This window comes from Glycine max, chromosome 6 (assembly GCF_000004515.6).
Source record: "Glycine max cultivar Williams 82 chromosome 6, Glycine_max_v4.0, whole genome shotgun sequence".
Classification (NCBI taxonomy): Eukaryota; Viridiplantae; Streptophyta; class Magnoliopsida; order Fabales; family Fabaceae; genus Glycine; species Glycine max.
The window spans coordinates 43,385,784-43,403,225 of NC_038242.2; the positions used below are offsets into that span (position 1 = coordinate 43,385,784).

The 17,442-nt window shown below is 36.4% G+C and overlaps 1 pseudogene; it reads left to right on the forward strand.

The window, feature by feature from the left end:
- The first annotated feature begins 217 nt into the window (after positions 1-217).
- On the forward strand, positions 218-8,171 carry LOC100819695 (G-type lectin S-receptor-like serine/threonine-protein kinase At4g27290; annotated as a pseudogene).
- The last annotated feature ends 9,271 nt before the right edge of the window (positions 8,172-17,442 follow it).

Below are 17,442 nucleotides of genomic sequence, written 5' to 3' on the forward strand. Positions count from 1 at the left end.
AGTGACATTTTTTTCAACACAATTATCAAGTCCTGCCTATAAGCCTACAATAATGGACTCCACAGTCTTCTTAAAACAATTGGCGTTGTCATGTCACATTGTTATGGTCATGCTCTTCCACTGCATAATCAAAAGCACTTCCTTTAACAAAAAAGTTATGAGACCTTCATGCTTGCTTATTATGCAATTTAGAAAGCATTGCTTCCATAACGTAACAATGTTATGCATTTGGTTTTTCTTATTCTCCTATATGTTGGGAAAATGTACTTTACTAGACAGATTGGAAATGAGTCAATATATCCCAGATGACGGTGAGACTTTGGTTTCAGCCGGTGAAATTACTGAAATGGGTTTCTTCAGTCCTGGAAATTCGACAAGACGATACTTGGGTATATGGTACAAAAATGTATCCCCTTTCACAGTGGTATGGGTGGCTAACCAAAATACACCTCTTGAGAATAACTTTGGAGTTCTCAAACTCAATGAAAAGGGGATACTTGAGCTTCTCAATCCTACAAACAACACTATTTGGTCATCTTCCAACAACATATCAAGCAAAGCCAGGACTAATCCAATCGTGCGTCTCTTGAATTCCGAAAACCTCGTGAAAAATGGACAGGGAACAAAAGATGACAGCTTTTTATGGCAGAGTTTTGATCATCCCTGTGACACATACATGCCAGGAATGAAAGTTGGGTGGAACTTAGACACTGACCTTGAATGGTTTTTGTCGTCTTGGAAAAGTGTTGACGATCATGCTAAGGGAGAATATGCTTTGAAAATTGATCTTAGAGGATATCTTCAAATAATTAAATTCAAGGGAATTGTTATAATAACAAGAGCAGGGTCATGGAATGGCTTGTCTGCAGTTGGGTATCCGGGACCAACACTTGGAATATCACCAATATTTGTGTTCAACAAAAAGGAGATGTCCTATAGATACAACAGTCTTGATAAATCGATGTTCAGTGTGTATTGATAGAGAAGAAGAAGGTAAGACTCGAATTGAAACAGAGACACTAGCAAAAGGCATTGAAGTCACAGAGGGAGCAACAACATACACAGCAGAGGTGCAAAAAGTAGAGAAATCCAAGAGAGTAGTGAAGAAGCCCACTTATCTCAAGGACTTTGTCTAGAGGGTGAGATGGGCAATATACCAATGAATCTTCAAAATCCCCTTGCTTGGTGCTTGTCGGGTCTTGTAGAGGCAGGCATAACAGAATAATATTCCTTAGGCACAAAATTACAAATTCTGTTACTTAGGAATTACTATAAATATGCATGTAATAAACAAGCAAGGCAATGAATGAATTTCCCTTTTCCTTACTTTTCTTTTGTGAAGGTTCTCTGGTCCTCGAAACCAGACTTCTTATTTTGCTGATCGTATCATCTTGGTGCTCTCGTTGTCACCATGCCTGATTTAGCGCCATCCTCATCCTCGGATAAGCTCGAGCAACTTCTCATTTGCCTCACCAACCAACTGCTCTCCCTTACCCAGAAAATTGACAACCTCATCAGCCATGTTTCCCCTTCTATGGTTAACCCCACCATGACTTCCTCCATTCCACGCCCCCTTCCTAATCCTGCACAGGCACATAGACTGAAGTTAGATGTACCCAGGTTTGATGGAACATATCCTCTGGGCTGGATATTCAAAATCAATCAGTTCTTAGAGTACCATGGTACTCCTGAACATGATCGATTAACAATTGCCTCCTACATGGAGGGGTGCGCCTTATCCTGGTTCCAGTGGATGACCGTAAACGGTCAATTCACTTTGTGGCTAGTATTTCTTCAGGCGCTACAGACCAGGTTTGCACCTTCGCAATATGAAGACCCCACATGGGCCCTCTTCAAGCTTACACAGAAGGGATCAGTGACCACTTACCTCTCAGAATTCGAGGACTTAGCCAATCGCATTGTAGGGCTTCCAGCACCATTCCTCCTCAGCTGCTTCATCTTCGGTCTCACCCCGGAGATTCGCTGTGAGGTCCAGGCTCATCAACCCCTAACCCTTTCCCAAGCCACGGGTCTTGCCCGCCTCCAAGAGGAGAAACTTCACGACTCTCGCCCACCCCCTTCCTTCTCTTGCCCTCGGCCACCACTACCACCCTCCCTGTCTTTGGCCCCGTCTCGACCCAACCTACCCTAACCTCTCCTTTCCCCTAACCCACGAACCCCACCCTCACCCACACCATCTCCACGACCTGTCCCACCTCCACCACCCTTTAAATGTCTCACGTCGGAGGAAATTGCCTCCCACCGTGAACGTGGCCTCTATTTCAGCTGTGATAAGAAATACCATAGAGGCCACCATTGTGCCTCTAGGGTATTTCTTCTGCTGGCCGAGGAAGAGGAACCCCCTGACCCAGTTCTTATAGAAACATTGGACCCTGACCCGAACCCGCATACTGACCCGCCACATACCCATGACCCATACCTGGCCTAACTAAGTTTGAATTCGTTGGCAGGACACCTAGCTCCTGAAACGCTCCATTTTGTCGCCACCATCTCCGGTCGGGACGTCATGCTTCTCGTAGACGGTGGAAGCATGCACAATTTCATTCAACATCAGCTGGTTATGCAATTGGGCCTTCCTACTCGTCCCACTTCACCCCTCCGTGTCATGGTTGGCAATGGCCAACAACTGGATTGTCACCTGGTTTGTGAAGCCATTTCCATTTACATTCAGTCCACCCATTTTCGCGTTGACTTATATGTCTTACCCATTTCCGGTGCGAATATTGTCCTTGGGGTCCAATGGCTTAAATCGTTGGGCTCGGTGTTGATTGATTACAACATGTTGGTCATGAAATTCTTTTACGAAGGGAACTTGGTCACGTTACAGGGTGATCGCGATACCTCCATTAGTTCTCTTTCCGCAATTTGCAGGCTTGGCCAAACATATCGAGATGTCCTTTACTACCACATCACATTTCTTGCTAAGGATGCTTCTTCCTCACTAGACCTCCCAATAGCAATCCGTGAGTTATTAAGCAAGTTTGCTACATTGTTCCAGCCCCCAAGCACTCTGCCGCCGACTGGCGACACTGAAACAGAGACACTAGCAGAAGCCATTGAAGTCACAGAGGGAGCAACAACATCCACAGCAGAGGTGCAAAAAGTAGAGAAATCCAAGAGAGTAGTGAAGAAGCCCACTTATCTCAAGGACTTTGTCTGAAGGGTGAGATGGGCAATATACAAACGAATCTTCAAAATCGCCTCGCTTGGTGCTCGTCGGGTCTTGTAGAGGCAGGCATAACAGAATAATATTCCTTAGGCACAAAATTACAAATTCTGTTACTTAGGAATTACTATAAATATACATGTAATAAAAAAGCAAGGCAATGAATTTCCCTTTTCCTTACTTTTCTTTTGTGGAGGTTCTCTGGTCCTCAAAACCAGACTTCTTATTTTGCTGATCGTATCATGTATACACTGCTCCCTTCTGAGATCGCGAAGATTTTTTATTGGACAAGTCAAGCAAGAAATCAACAAGTGGTCTCAATTGGGGAGGTGGATAAATGCAAGAATTATGCATTTTGTGGAGCAAATTCTGTATGCAATTACAATGGTAACCATCCTAATTGTGAATGCCTTAGAGGGTATGATCCCAAGTCTCCTGGTCAATGGAATGTAGGAATTTGGTTCTATGGTTGTGTTCCAAGGAATAAAGCTAGTTGCGGAAATAGTTACGTAGATGGCTTCTTGAAGTACATGGACATGAAATTGCCAGACACCTCTTCATCATGGTTTAGTAAGACCATGAACCTTGATAAGTGTCAAAAGTCATGTCTTAACAACTGTTCTTGTACAGCATATGCAAATTTAGATATGCGTCATGGAGGAAGTGACTGAGAAACTGGACTCAGCCCACTCCACATCAATTGATATATCTATTTATTTTAAAATTGGTGACTGATCGTGCTCTATTTCTTATAGATCACGACAGCCACAGAAATACAAAGAGAAAAATAGTAGAAATCATGGTTGGTGTGACTATTTTTGGATTAATCATCACATGTGTATGCACATTGATAATGAAGAATCCAGGTAAACATATAGATTTAATTTAGCATCTAACACAGGCAATTATGAACAAAAAATCTGCATATTATATGTCAATGATTTTGTAATTTTATTTTCCAATAAATCAGGGGCTGCAAGAAAATTTTACATCAAGCATTACAAAAATAAACAGAGAACAGAAGACGGTGACTTGCCGATTTTTTATTTCTCAGTCATAGCTAATGCCACTGAAAACTTCTCAACCAAAAATAAGCTAGGAGAAGGTGGATTCGGACCAGTATACAAGGTGATAAAGAAACCTGACATCTCAAACTTCTATTATCCTTAAAATGTTTCTAACTATAGAGGAATATTACTTTTCAGGCCACACTGATAGATGGAAAAGAGTTAGCCGTGAAAAGGCTTTCAAAGAAGTCAGGACTGTGACACCCTCTACCCCTCACATATATATTAATAAAAGAATAAAAATTCAAACATTAATTAAAAGTATTTTTAAAACATTTTTAAATACAAACTTTTCAAATGGGTAAAAGGCTCACATTCACTTTCTTCTACATCATATTCAAACTTGTACAAATAAATAATAAAGTCATCTCGACTCAAAGAAGGTTATCTAAGTCTCATACAATTAATATAGAACCTATATCCTAATGTCACATCCTATCAGAGCGTGGTGTTCCTGTGTCCTCTAGCATGAGGTTCTTCATAGTCATCCATCTATTCATATGCTCCCTCGAACACAAAGTTCAAGATCATCACAGGATCCAAACACAAACAACAAACCGGGAGTGAGTTATCACATTTCTAACTACTAGAGAGAAACAACACAACATATAGTAGCCAAATACAATTTACTTAGCATATCTCACATTATTTCATCACTTTGTCATTCATCAATCACACTTTTCATCCATCAATCACACCTTTCAATCATCAATCACTATACACAGGAATCACACACTCCGATCAAGACATAATAACACATCAATTTCATAATAAACAATTAGCAAGCGTATGCAACAGTTATGCTAAGACTCAAGCCTATATGCAATGTGGTACCATGTCAGTAAAAAATCTCGTCAGGCGCCTAGGAGTACATGACAAGACAAACCATACACTAGCAAGTCAAGTCGCTCTCACTAGGTAATATCATAGGGAGACCAGTCAGGGTCACAGTGTTTTGCGAGAATGCTCCAACCATATGGGATCAATATAGGCTTAAAGGAGCACTCAAACCGTGTGACCCCCAAGGCCTACACTCCGAAGAGTCCGTCAGGGCCTCTCCCTCCTGATTCAGGTCCAACCCATAAAATATTTTAGCACACAGACTCTATCTATGAATTGTACAAAACACACGACTCCTCAATTGTTCTCAAAATAGTCTTAACTCGTCGCCCTAAAAGGGACTTAACATTAACTCGTCACCCAAAAAGGGACTTAACATTAACTCATCGCCCTTAAAGGGACTTATAATCGTGTGATTGTACAATTCATAGTTAATACTCAATGCACACAACATCTCAATCACATACATACACAATTTATCACATACACTTAATCCCAATCACAATGGTATAATCTCAATTTAAAATGTTATCACACCTCATGAATCATATATACTTTACCTATGAACTATGCAATACAAACATTTACTCAATTGTTTTCAAAATCATTTTAACTCGTCGGGTTCCCACAATGGATCCCATCACAATACTCGTCGCCCTTAAAGGGTCTTACAATTGTGTGATTGCACAGTTTATAGTTCACAACTCAATACACACATCTCATCTTAATACACATGTATTTCATCATCCGTCACATGTTCAATTTATCACATACTCACAGTTTGAATCATCATTTCATAACCTCAACATAACAATTTATACAAAATATTTTATCACAACATGGAATGTAAAACCTCTGAAATAGTTTCTCACAATTGTACAAAATCAATTAATCAAAATCATGGGTTAACACAAAGACATCAAGAGCACTCAAGTTTATCAATCAATTCTCATCAGGACATCAATTGGTACATAGAACACAATAATATTGTATTCATAATCATAAAGAAAAATTATAATTCAATAAACATCCCAAAATAAACCCAAATTTAGTTCTCTAAGGATTCCTACACATGTTCTCACTAATCCCAATTGTGAATAACTCATCCCTTACCTCTGAGCGGACTCACGTGTCTTCAGCCAGCGATAGTAACATCTCTAGCGGTTCCCTGATATTCCTTCAGTTATTCCTCCGACTGCTCCGATAGAATTCCCAAACGTTAGAGAGACGGAGAAGAGATTGAAACCTCCACTTGTACTGTCTTCATGCAATTCCTTTTCCTCCCTCCACGAATATTATCTCAAAAATCCCAACAGTAGAAGTGTGCGCAACTGAATTTCAAACAACATATCCAAATTTCAGGAAAATCCAACGGTTAACGAAACCGGGATCGTAGTTTTACCGAAACAGTTTTGGGTTTCTGCGGGAAATTAAAATGCTACAATTCGAAGGGTTTTTCTCTAAGCTCAGATATGATTTTCAAATTCCCAACGGTGAGAATGTTCGAAATTGGGTTGCGAACGTGGTACTCAAATTTCACGACGATCCAACGGTGAACAAGACCAAGATCGTCGTTTTTCTGAGACAGGTTTGGTAGGCTGCAGGAAAAAGAAAGAGTTTTCAGAGGAGAAGGGGAAAAACGAAAATGAAGCCAAAAGGAAGTACCTGACTTAACATAACTATTTATACCTAGAGTACTCGGCCTATTATTTGCTCTATATATATTTATTTGTTTATTTTATAAAAACAAACTCTATTTTATTTTCTATCAAACAGATAAATGAAATATCCTTTTTATTTTCTCTCAAATCATTATTTTAATTAATAATTATATCCCCTTATTTATTTATTTATAAAATCTTATCATTTTTCTAAAACTCTATTTATTTATAAATAACAATCCTTTTTAATATAGATTACAAAAATTGGGATGTTACAAGGACAAGGGTTGGATGAGTTCAAAAATGAAGTGGCACTAATTGTCAAACTTCGGCACCCTAATCTTGTAAAGCTTGTAGGTTGCTGCATAGAAGAAGAAAAAATGTTGATCTATGAATACATGTCCAACCGAAGCTTGGACTACTTTATATTTGGTTGGACACGTTAAAATTAATTATATATATCAAGCACACTCTTCTTATTGCTTAGTTGTAGTTTATAGAATTATTGAGACAAAAACTGCTATCCTAATATGTGTTTGTATTTAACTAGATGAAGCCAAAAGGAAGTTGTTAGATTGGCGCAAGCTTTTCAATATTATTTGTGGCAGTGCCAGGGGACTTCTTTATCTTCATCAAGACTCAAGGCTAAGGATTATTCACAGAGATCTAAAAACTAGTAACATTTTACTAGACACTAATTTGGATCCCAAAATATCAGACTTTGGCCTTGCTCGATCTTTCTTGGGAGATCAAGTTGAGGCAAACACAAATACAGTGGCCGGAACTTAGTTAGTTTCTATCCAATTTTGATTTTTTTATATTACTCTTTCAACTTTTGATTATCTTACTATAAAAATTTCTTCAGTGGTTATATGCCTCCTGGGTATGCTGTGAGTGGGCAATTCTCTGTGAAATCAGATGTCTTTAGCTATGGAGTGATTTTACTTGAGATTGTAAGTGCGAAGAAAAACAGGGAATTTTCAGACCCTGAAAGCTATAATAATCTTCTTGGACATGTAAGCTTGATGATCTGAATGAGTTGGTAATTAGTTTAACTTTAATTATTTCCTACCTACGAATTTACTTTTTACCATCTTAGGAATGGAGATTATGGACTAAAGATAGGGCACTGAACTACTGGATGATGTGTTGGGAGAACAATGCACATTCCGTGAAGTCATACGATGCATACAGATAGGTCTATTATGCGTGCAACAAAGGCCCGGAGATAGGCCAGAGATGTCATCTGTGGTTTTAATGTTGAAAGGTGATAAATTATTGCCAAAACCCAAGGTTCCAGGGTTTTACACTGAAAAAGATGTTAAATTTGAATCAAATCACAACTTGTGCTCAGTTAATGAACTTTCCATCACAACCTTAGATGGAAGACAGGAAGGGAAGGTTAGAAAATGTTAAAGATTCGTCTTCGTATATGGGATATATTCCTTATTTAATCATACATAGTTAGTTAGTGAACAGGTTATTTCGAGCTTTTGTTGTATCTTTTATCTTTGTTTCATGTATCCAAACACTAGCATTAAATAAGCAAAGGGTCCTTTGAAGACAAGAATTGCAAATTGAAATTTGCTAAAGAATATGGTTGTAATGTGATGCTTCTTCAGTTCTTGACATGAAAAAAATTATGCCTCACAACTTGCACCACACATCACAAGGAATAAAAAATGTGAGAAGCTTTATGCTACATGTTGACAGTGGTGATAACTGTGATTTCTGTACATGAGTAGCAAATCTTTTGGAAGTAACATTAATTTTCAAGGTATGATTGATAATGCTGTTAAAAGAATAAAAAACTAACACTCATTTACAAAAATGTAATTTGCTTTTGATACCCAACTTTAGTCGAGACCATTAAATACTAGACTTGACATGAGTTCATAGCTTAAGTCAGGTTGTTGTAATCTCTGTTCTCATTTTATAGACCACAAGTATCTTCACCGGACAGTAATCACTGAAGATGGTAAAACTCTCCTTTTGAGTATTTTACACAGCTGCATACTAACTATTCGAACTCGATATCACTAGTTGAGCTGGAACAACCTTGCACCAGATGATGCATGCGCTTAGTGGTTGGTGTAATCCTTGTTTGCTTCAAACTGTCAATTATCATGATAAATATAAGAATTTACATTGAAAACTGAGATCTCATGCTCAACTGAAAAAAATAAAACATTGAAAACTGAGGACTCTATAAGTGAACGTAATTGTGTTGAAACTTGGTGTATGAAACTCAAATACGAAGGTTCCTCAGGAAGGGAGAAATCTGATTTGATGAAATATGCAGAAGCTGTAAAAGTTTGTGGCGCAAGTTCAAGACATGGAAGATGTAGTATATTAACCTAAAAAATATAGGTTGAATAGTAGACTACATTAGCCAATTGGGTCCAATTCACTTATCTTGAATCAAATAAGAATGGATTAATTTCAGTCATTATCTGGTATTCTTCAATAACATCTAAGTTCATATTATCACAGCATTTCGAACTTGGAAAATGATTGATACAAAAGAGGAAATAGCTAGCAGAGGCAACAGAGTTCATCAAACAAAGGTGCAGACACAGGACAAAGGGGTGCAGATAGCAGCAAAGGCAAAGAGGACTATCACAAGGCCCTCTTACCTTAGTGACTACGTATAGAGAAGCTGACCTGGTTTGGATGCTGGTATTGCTAGATGAGGAATTGTTGGTAGTGGGGGACAGCATAACCGTATTTGATTACCAATGATTGCCTCAGGATATTCCTTGGCACAAAATGACAAAAACTGTTAGTAGGAAACTAGTATTAATAAAGCAATTGTAATACAAGCAAATATATGAAATATCAAAAGCTTCCTTTCTTTTCTTTCCTTTTGGAGGTACTGGCCTCGAATCCAGTTTCTTTCCCTAACAATGATTGTCACGATTTTGTTTTGCTTAGAAAAAAAGAAAAAAAAATGAGAATAACAATGTTCTGGAGGCTACATAAAATTTTTCCAAATACTGAAAAGGTCAGTTTGTAGATGGCCAGAATTCAAATACATGGAAGGCCAAGAGACTTAGAAGTGTCAGCAAAATTACATAAGGTGAATTACACTTAATGATCATCAATAACAATAATGCCCATACTTTCAACATGTTCTATAAATATCTTGGGCGGTAATCCCTTTGTCAAAGGGTCAGCTATCATAAGCTTTGTGCTAATATGTTCTATTGACACTCTTTGTTTCTGAACTTCTTCTTTCACGGCAAAGTACTTCAATTCCATATGCTTGGCACCCGTAGAGTACTTGTCGTTCTTAGAAAAGAATACTGCTGCGGAGTTATCACAATACATTTTCAGCGGCCTAGCAATACTGTCGACAATTCCAAGCCTTGAAATAAAGTTCCGCAGCCAATTAGCCTGAATTGTAGCCTCAAAACATGCTACAAATTCAGCTTCCATGGTGGATGCAGCAACAACTGATTGTTTTGCACTCTTCCACGATATTGCTCATCCGGCTAAGAGAAATACAAAGCCAAGAGTGGATTTTCTTGTATCCACACATCCAGCAAAGTCTGAGTCTGAATATCCAATCACCTCTAGGTGATCAGACCTCTTATATGTAAGCATGTGGTCTTTTGTTCCCTGTAAGTATCTCAAAACTTTCTTTGCAGCTTTCCAATGTTCCATTCCTGGATTACTTTGATATCTTCCCAACATTCCAGTTGCAAAGCTTATATCTGGTCGAGTGCAGGTCTGAGCATACATAATACTCCCAACAACTGATGCATACAAAATTGCTTCCATTTGTTTCCGTTCCAGATCATTTTTAGGACATTGTGCGAGACTAAATTTGTCTCATTTCTGAATTGGAACGGGAGATGCTGAGCACTTTTCCATCCTAAATCTCTCTAGTACTTTATTGATATATGCTTTCTGAGACAAGCCTAACAATCCTTGTGATCTATTTCGGAATATTTCTATCCTTATCACATAACTTGCCTCACCCATATCCTTCATTTCAAAGTTACTAGAAAGAAACTTCTTAGTCTCATGAAGAAGACCAAGATCATTAGTTGCAAGCAATATATCATCAACATACAGGATTAGAAACATAACCTTACTCCCACTGACCTTCAGATATACACACCGATCAACAGTGTTTTCCTTAAATCCAAAGGAAACAATGGTATCATTAAATTTCAAATACCATTGGCGGGAAGCTTGCTTAAGACCTTATATTGATTTCTTTAATTTGCATACCATGTGTTCCTTCCCTTCAACTGAGAATCCCATTGGTTGGTCCATATAAACATCCTCCTTTAAATCTCCATTCAAAAAGGCAGTTTTCACATCCATCTGATGTAGCTCCAAGTCATAATGGGCTACTAATGTCATGATAATTCTGAAAGAATCCTTTCGTGAGACTGGTGAAAACGTCTCTTTATAATCAATGTCATCTTTCTGAGTAAATCCCTTAGCAACAAGTCTAGCCTTGTAACGTTCAAGGTTGCCATGAGAGTCACGTTTAGTCTTGAAGACCCACTTACAACCAACTCTCTTACAACACTTTGGTAATTCTACAAGGTCCCAAACACCATTATATTCCATGGAATCTATCTCTTATTTCATGGCATTTAACCACTTCTCAGAATTATCACAACTTACAGCTTGTGAAAATGAAACTGGATCATTATCATTAATGCTTAAGTTTGTTTCTGTTTCATGTAAGTATACCACATAATCATTCGAAATAGCTGGTCTTCTTTCTCTTTGAGACTTCCTTAATGCTACTTCCTGTGGTTCTTCCACAATGAGTTCATTATGTATCATGGGCTCATCATTGTGTTGTACTTTTTCAGTATTGTTTGTAGCAATAACTGAAGTAGTAATCACCTTACTGCTAGAGGCAAAAGCTAAAGGGACTTGCACTCTAACTTCTTTAATTTCCACTTCTCGTGGAACTGTATTCCCACTGGTTTCACCGTTTTCAATGAACCTTGCATTTCCAGTTTCGACAATTCTCGTACTATGATTAGGACAATAAAACATATACCCCTTTGACTTTTCTGGATAACCAATGAAATTTTCACTGATTGTTCTTGCATCCAATTTTCTTTCTTGTGGATTGTAAATTCTTATTTCTGCCTGACAACCCCAAACATGCAGGTGCCTCATACTAGGTGTCCTATTTGTCCACAGTTCAAAAGGTGTCTTTGGAACTGCCTTACTAGGAACCCTATTTAACAAATACATGGCAGTTTTCAAAGCATACATCCACAAAGATACGGGCAAGGTTGAATTGATTAACATACTCCTAACCATATCCATTAAAGTTCTGTTACGCCTTTCTGATACACCATTTTGTTGTGGCGTACCAGACATTGTGTATTGCGCACAAATGCCTCGTTTCTGAAGGAGCTTAGCAAATGGACCTGGGTGTTGCCCAGTTTCATCATATCTTCCGTAATACTCACCACCTCTATCAGATCTAATAATTTTCACCTTTCTGTCTAATTGTCTTTCTACTTCATTCAAGTAAATTTCCAAAGCATTCACTGCCTGAGATTTCTCATGCAGTAAGTAGACATAACCATAACGTGAATAATCATCAATAAAGGTGATAAAGTATCTTTTCCTTCCGAAAGAACTAACATCAAAAGGTCCACAAATATCTGTATGCATAATTTCAAGAAGCTGAGTGCTTCTTGTAGCTCCTTTCTTTGTGTGTTTTGTTTGTTTTCCCTTGATACAATCCACACAAATATTTAGATCCGTAAAATCTAGATCAGGAAGAATCTCATTCTTTATTAATCTTTCTATCCTTTCTCTAGAAATGTGACCTAAACGTTTATGCCACAAGAAAGTAGATCGCTCATTCACTAAACTATGTTTAATGCCAACATTATGATGCAGAGTTAAAACAGTTTCAACATACAAACCATCCAATTTCAATTTATATAAACCATCACAAAGAACACCAGTACCAATGAGATGATTATACTTAAATAAATTGAAACATCCATTACCAAAATTAAAAGAGTATCCAGTAATATCAAGTTTAGATAATGAAACCAAATTCCTAGATAAACTAGGTACATAAAGAGTTTCCAGTAAATCTAAATGATGTCCAGTGTCGAGTTTTAAATGATAAGTCCCGACCGCTTCCACTGGAGCTTTCACTCTATTCCCCATGAAAACAAACTTCTCATTTGGGCTTATAGTCTGGATTGTAAGGAATCCCAGCATAGTATTAAAAACATGAGTTGTACATCCAGAATCAATCCACCATGTATTATGGGGAACTTCAGTTAAGTTTGATTCAAAACATACAAGAGCATTGAGCTCACCTTTCTTTTCGAACCAAGACTTACGCTTTGGGCAATCTTTCTGGAAGTGTCCATATTTTCCACAAAAATGACAATTATTGTTCTTTGATGCTTTCTTCTGGATTTGCACAGGACCGTCCTTGATCTTTAATGGTCCTTTGCCTTTATCATGTTTCTTTACAAATTTTTTTCCAGCTCCTTGATTTCCTCGGTGGCTTACATAATGGATTGAGTGACTTCCTTGATTCTTAAGCCTCGTTTCTTCCTGAACTAACATACTGTGCAATTCATGCACATTCCATTTATCTTTCATGGTATTATAGCTCATTTGAAACGGGCCATACTCAGACGGTAATGAGTTTAGAATAAACTGAACAAAGAAGTTCTCATTCACAGCCATTCCCAAGGTCTTAAGTCTTGCTGCAATGTTTGTCATCTCAATGACATGTTCATGCATAGTACACGAACCATCAAACTTCATGGTGGTTAGTGTACTCATTAATGTCCCAGCAAGAAACTTATCAGCTGTTTGAGAGCGCTCTCCCACTAACCCCATAAACTTTTTAGCACTATCGGTTTTAGGGAGAGCTGTCTTAATACTATCTGCAACAGTCATTCTCATGAACATTAGGCTGAGTCTGTTAGATCTTTCCCAAGCTTTATAATGAGCTTTCTGTTCATTGCTACTAGCATCAGTAATAGTAGCAGGCTTCTCTTCCAATATAGCAAGGTCAAGATCCAAAACACCGAGATGAAATTGGACTTGCTCATTCCAGTCAGAGAAGTTAAGCCCATTAAAAATTGGTACAGATGATACTTGAGAATTCAATGAGTTGGGAACAGGTACTGCATAATAAAACTTCACATAAGCATTTTGGTACATGAAACACAAGTCATACATATAATTTACTCAGATAACAATTAATGTATATTGATGTTCTCCTTTGGGTGACACACCAACACACAACATACAAACATGATGATGCTAATAAAATTTTAACATTATTTGACAATTAAATATGCACCAATTAGTAGTATCTATTTCCTTTGGGTATATAAATAAAACTAATGATACACACAAATCGCCTACAATAATATTCATTAATTATAAGAACAACTAATCAACCTTTGGGCGATCCATAAATGCCTTATAACAATGAATTTCAATTACCCATAAGCCAACAGTCATATAATTTAACATCCATTATTCTATGAGTAATTGAAATAATCATTAATTTGGAATTAAATAACCTTACAAATTTGGTCACTTTGGTGACTAACAAATTTAACATACATTTAATTCCAACCAAATATATATGGCCTGCACATACTTATTGCTATTAACAATTCATAGCTATTCCATTAATTCCATTCTAGGCCATAAAATAATTTTCACATTTATTTGTATTTTGCATTCAAACACATTCAAAGGAATATGTAACATATACATACTTACTGTTACCAATAATTTCAAAACATTCACATTAATTATAAGACATAAACTTTCAATCCTTCAATAATGTTCAACAATAACATTCGAAAAAAAAAAGAAGATAGGTGGGATTGCAAATAACAAACAAAGATTGCAAATAGCAATTTTCATAATATTCATTCATCCTGCAAGATATTTGGTACGTGTACGTTTTCCTTTTTGAAAGCATTATTATTAAAAGCAATCCTAAGTAAGCTGCGCAGCTTCTAAAAATATAGGAATTAAAGATAACCTATTGTTATAGCCACGCAACTTTTCAAAATAAAACAATTCACGATGGCGGATTTTTTTTTCATTCCCTTTCTCCAAAATGTAAGTTCCAAAAATTCTACAGTTTTCATGGCTTTCCTTCTCATGAAATTTTATATATCTAGAATTTCATACTTTGCAGCGGAAAATATAATTAACACGAAAGACACGTTATCAAAACATGTAATTGAAAATACATGTAACATAAATTAAAAAACCTAAATTTCATAATTAGGGTTTATGCATAATTGGGAGAAATTAAATCATTCTTGGAGAATCATAAATTTCATAACACATGCTCTGATATCACATGTAAAAAATTCTTAAGGGTTTCCTAGTCTATCAATTATAGAAAACCAACAGGATCTTGAAACCTATGATTCTCACAAACAATCAATAAAGAATAATAGATAATGATGTGTACCTTTCTCCATAGGAACTTCTCTCTGGTGTACTTTGATTTCCTTGAAAATAAGAGAAATAGGATTTCACTTCCTATGGCCTTTCTTTTCTGCCTCTCTCCGTTCGTGATGGCTATGGGTGAGAAAAGAGCACTTTCTGGTCAGGAAGGGGACCTTATTTCACGTTAGTGGGTATTAAGCCCCTTTTATAACCACTACTCTCATCAAGTAGCAGTTAACTTAGAAACTTCTCCTATTAAGCCCAATTACAATTTAGCCCTTAATCGTTAATTATTTATTTATTAGTCCCTACTAAGTCACATGCCTCTCACATGAGACATTAATTCTAACACTTAGAACTATCAAACTGTTTAAGTCATGATGTTCAAGATACCAAAATTTCAAGGAAAGATGTTTCAGAATTTGAAAACTACGAAAGGGGATGAGAAGCTTCAAATGCGACTAAATTCAGGATAAAAAATTAGTCTCATAGTTAGTCCAAAAGTACCATGTCTAGTTACCTAGAGTCATACCAAAGGCAAGAAATTATACTCAACATTTGTAAAAGAAAAAAAAAATCAAAGGCATGAACTGCTAAAAAATAAGTGGATATGCATGCATATATAAGTGAAGGAAATTTGGGAGACCATAAAGATAATTTTAGTATATATTATACTATTCTTTTTAGAACTATTTTAATATTTTTAATGTTCTAAGTAGCTGTAATTAATAAAAATATTTTGCCTTGCCCTGATCGTGTTTATAACATCATGGTATTTTTTCTCAAAAAGGAAAAAAAAGTAATATTCACTTTCAATACATACTTTTAGTTATCAAGTCCAGTGTAGATTTTATGTATTTTTTTTATCAACAATTGATAATTGTTAGTTTTTATTAGGCAAATGTTAATTATGAAGTCCAGCATAGATTTTATATATAATGGAGGACTTGGTATTGGAAGTATATCTTTAGACTTATTTGCAATCCCATCAAACCTACCGGCCGGTCTTCTTCTAACTGACAACAGTGATATATGAGTTACGGGTCTTTTCTTCCACCACACATGCCGGTCTTCTCATTCTATGTGATGGCAAACCTCTGTCTAATCAGAAGTTTTTCCTCTCTATTCACCAAAAAAAAAAAAAAACGCTTACCCTCACAGAAACTCATCTTCCTCAACGTTCTCTACAGGAAGAGAGGCCAAAAAGTTAACTGACCGACATGCATGCTAATGTAATTTGGAAATCATTTCTTTCATAACATCACAATGTTATTCATTTGGTTCTTCCTATTCTCCTACATGTTTACAGCTTCAACTTCACTAGACATGTTAGCAGTGAATCAATCAATCCGAGATCGTAAGACTTTGGTTTCAGCAGGGGGAATTTGTCATGACCCACCCTTGGGCTATGACCGGCACATAGACTACAATTTTCTTAGTTTGACTAGTCTATCCTATATTAAATAATATGTAAAAGAACATATAATATATCTAGACATATATATTTCCTAATCCAACAATTAAATATCAAGGCCTCAGGTCACAATACAAATCCTTGACATATCGTTCAATATATCAACTAATAACAATATTAGTCATAAATACTAATCATCAAAGTGTCTCAAAATATCATAAGTACATCATCAGCATATCTATAAGAGAGAATCATTTAAATTTCAAAATAAAGGAACTCTCTTTAAACCTATTACTACCCTTATCCCTATAGCTGCATTATACTAGAGTCACAAAAAAAAAATTATCCATGAGATGCAATGGAGGCTTACCAAAAGATAATCAAATTTCTGGGTAAATCAACAAATCCTAGAAAGTCAGCTACTCCACTATTTGTGTATCTGAGAAAATAAAATAAAATAAGGAGATAAGTCACAAAGACTCAGTGAAAGTATAAAATACAAAGTAGACAGGAAGGAGAACACAACATCACACGAGTCTTAACATCCAAAAGGAATTTAAATAACATTAAATAAAGAAAAATAAATACAACTTGTTTTTAGAAATTATTGTGTACTCCCTTAAAAAAATTTAAAATTTCATATAAACTTGTATTCAAGAATAATAACTTTATAATCAAACTTTCATTCCACTATGTGCACATAGACCACATTATATCTTCGTTGTGGTGAACAATAATTATAGAACTACGACATTTAGCTCGTAGACTAGATTATTTCTTTGTTGCAGCAAACAGAAAATATAAATATATTATGAGTAATTTGAC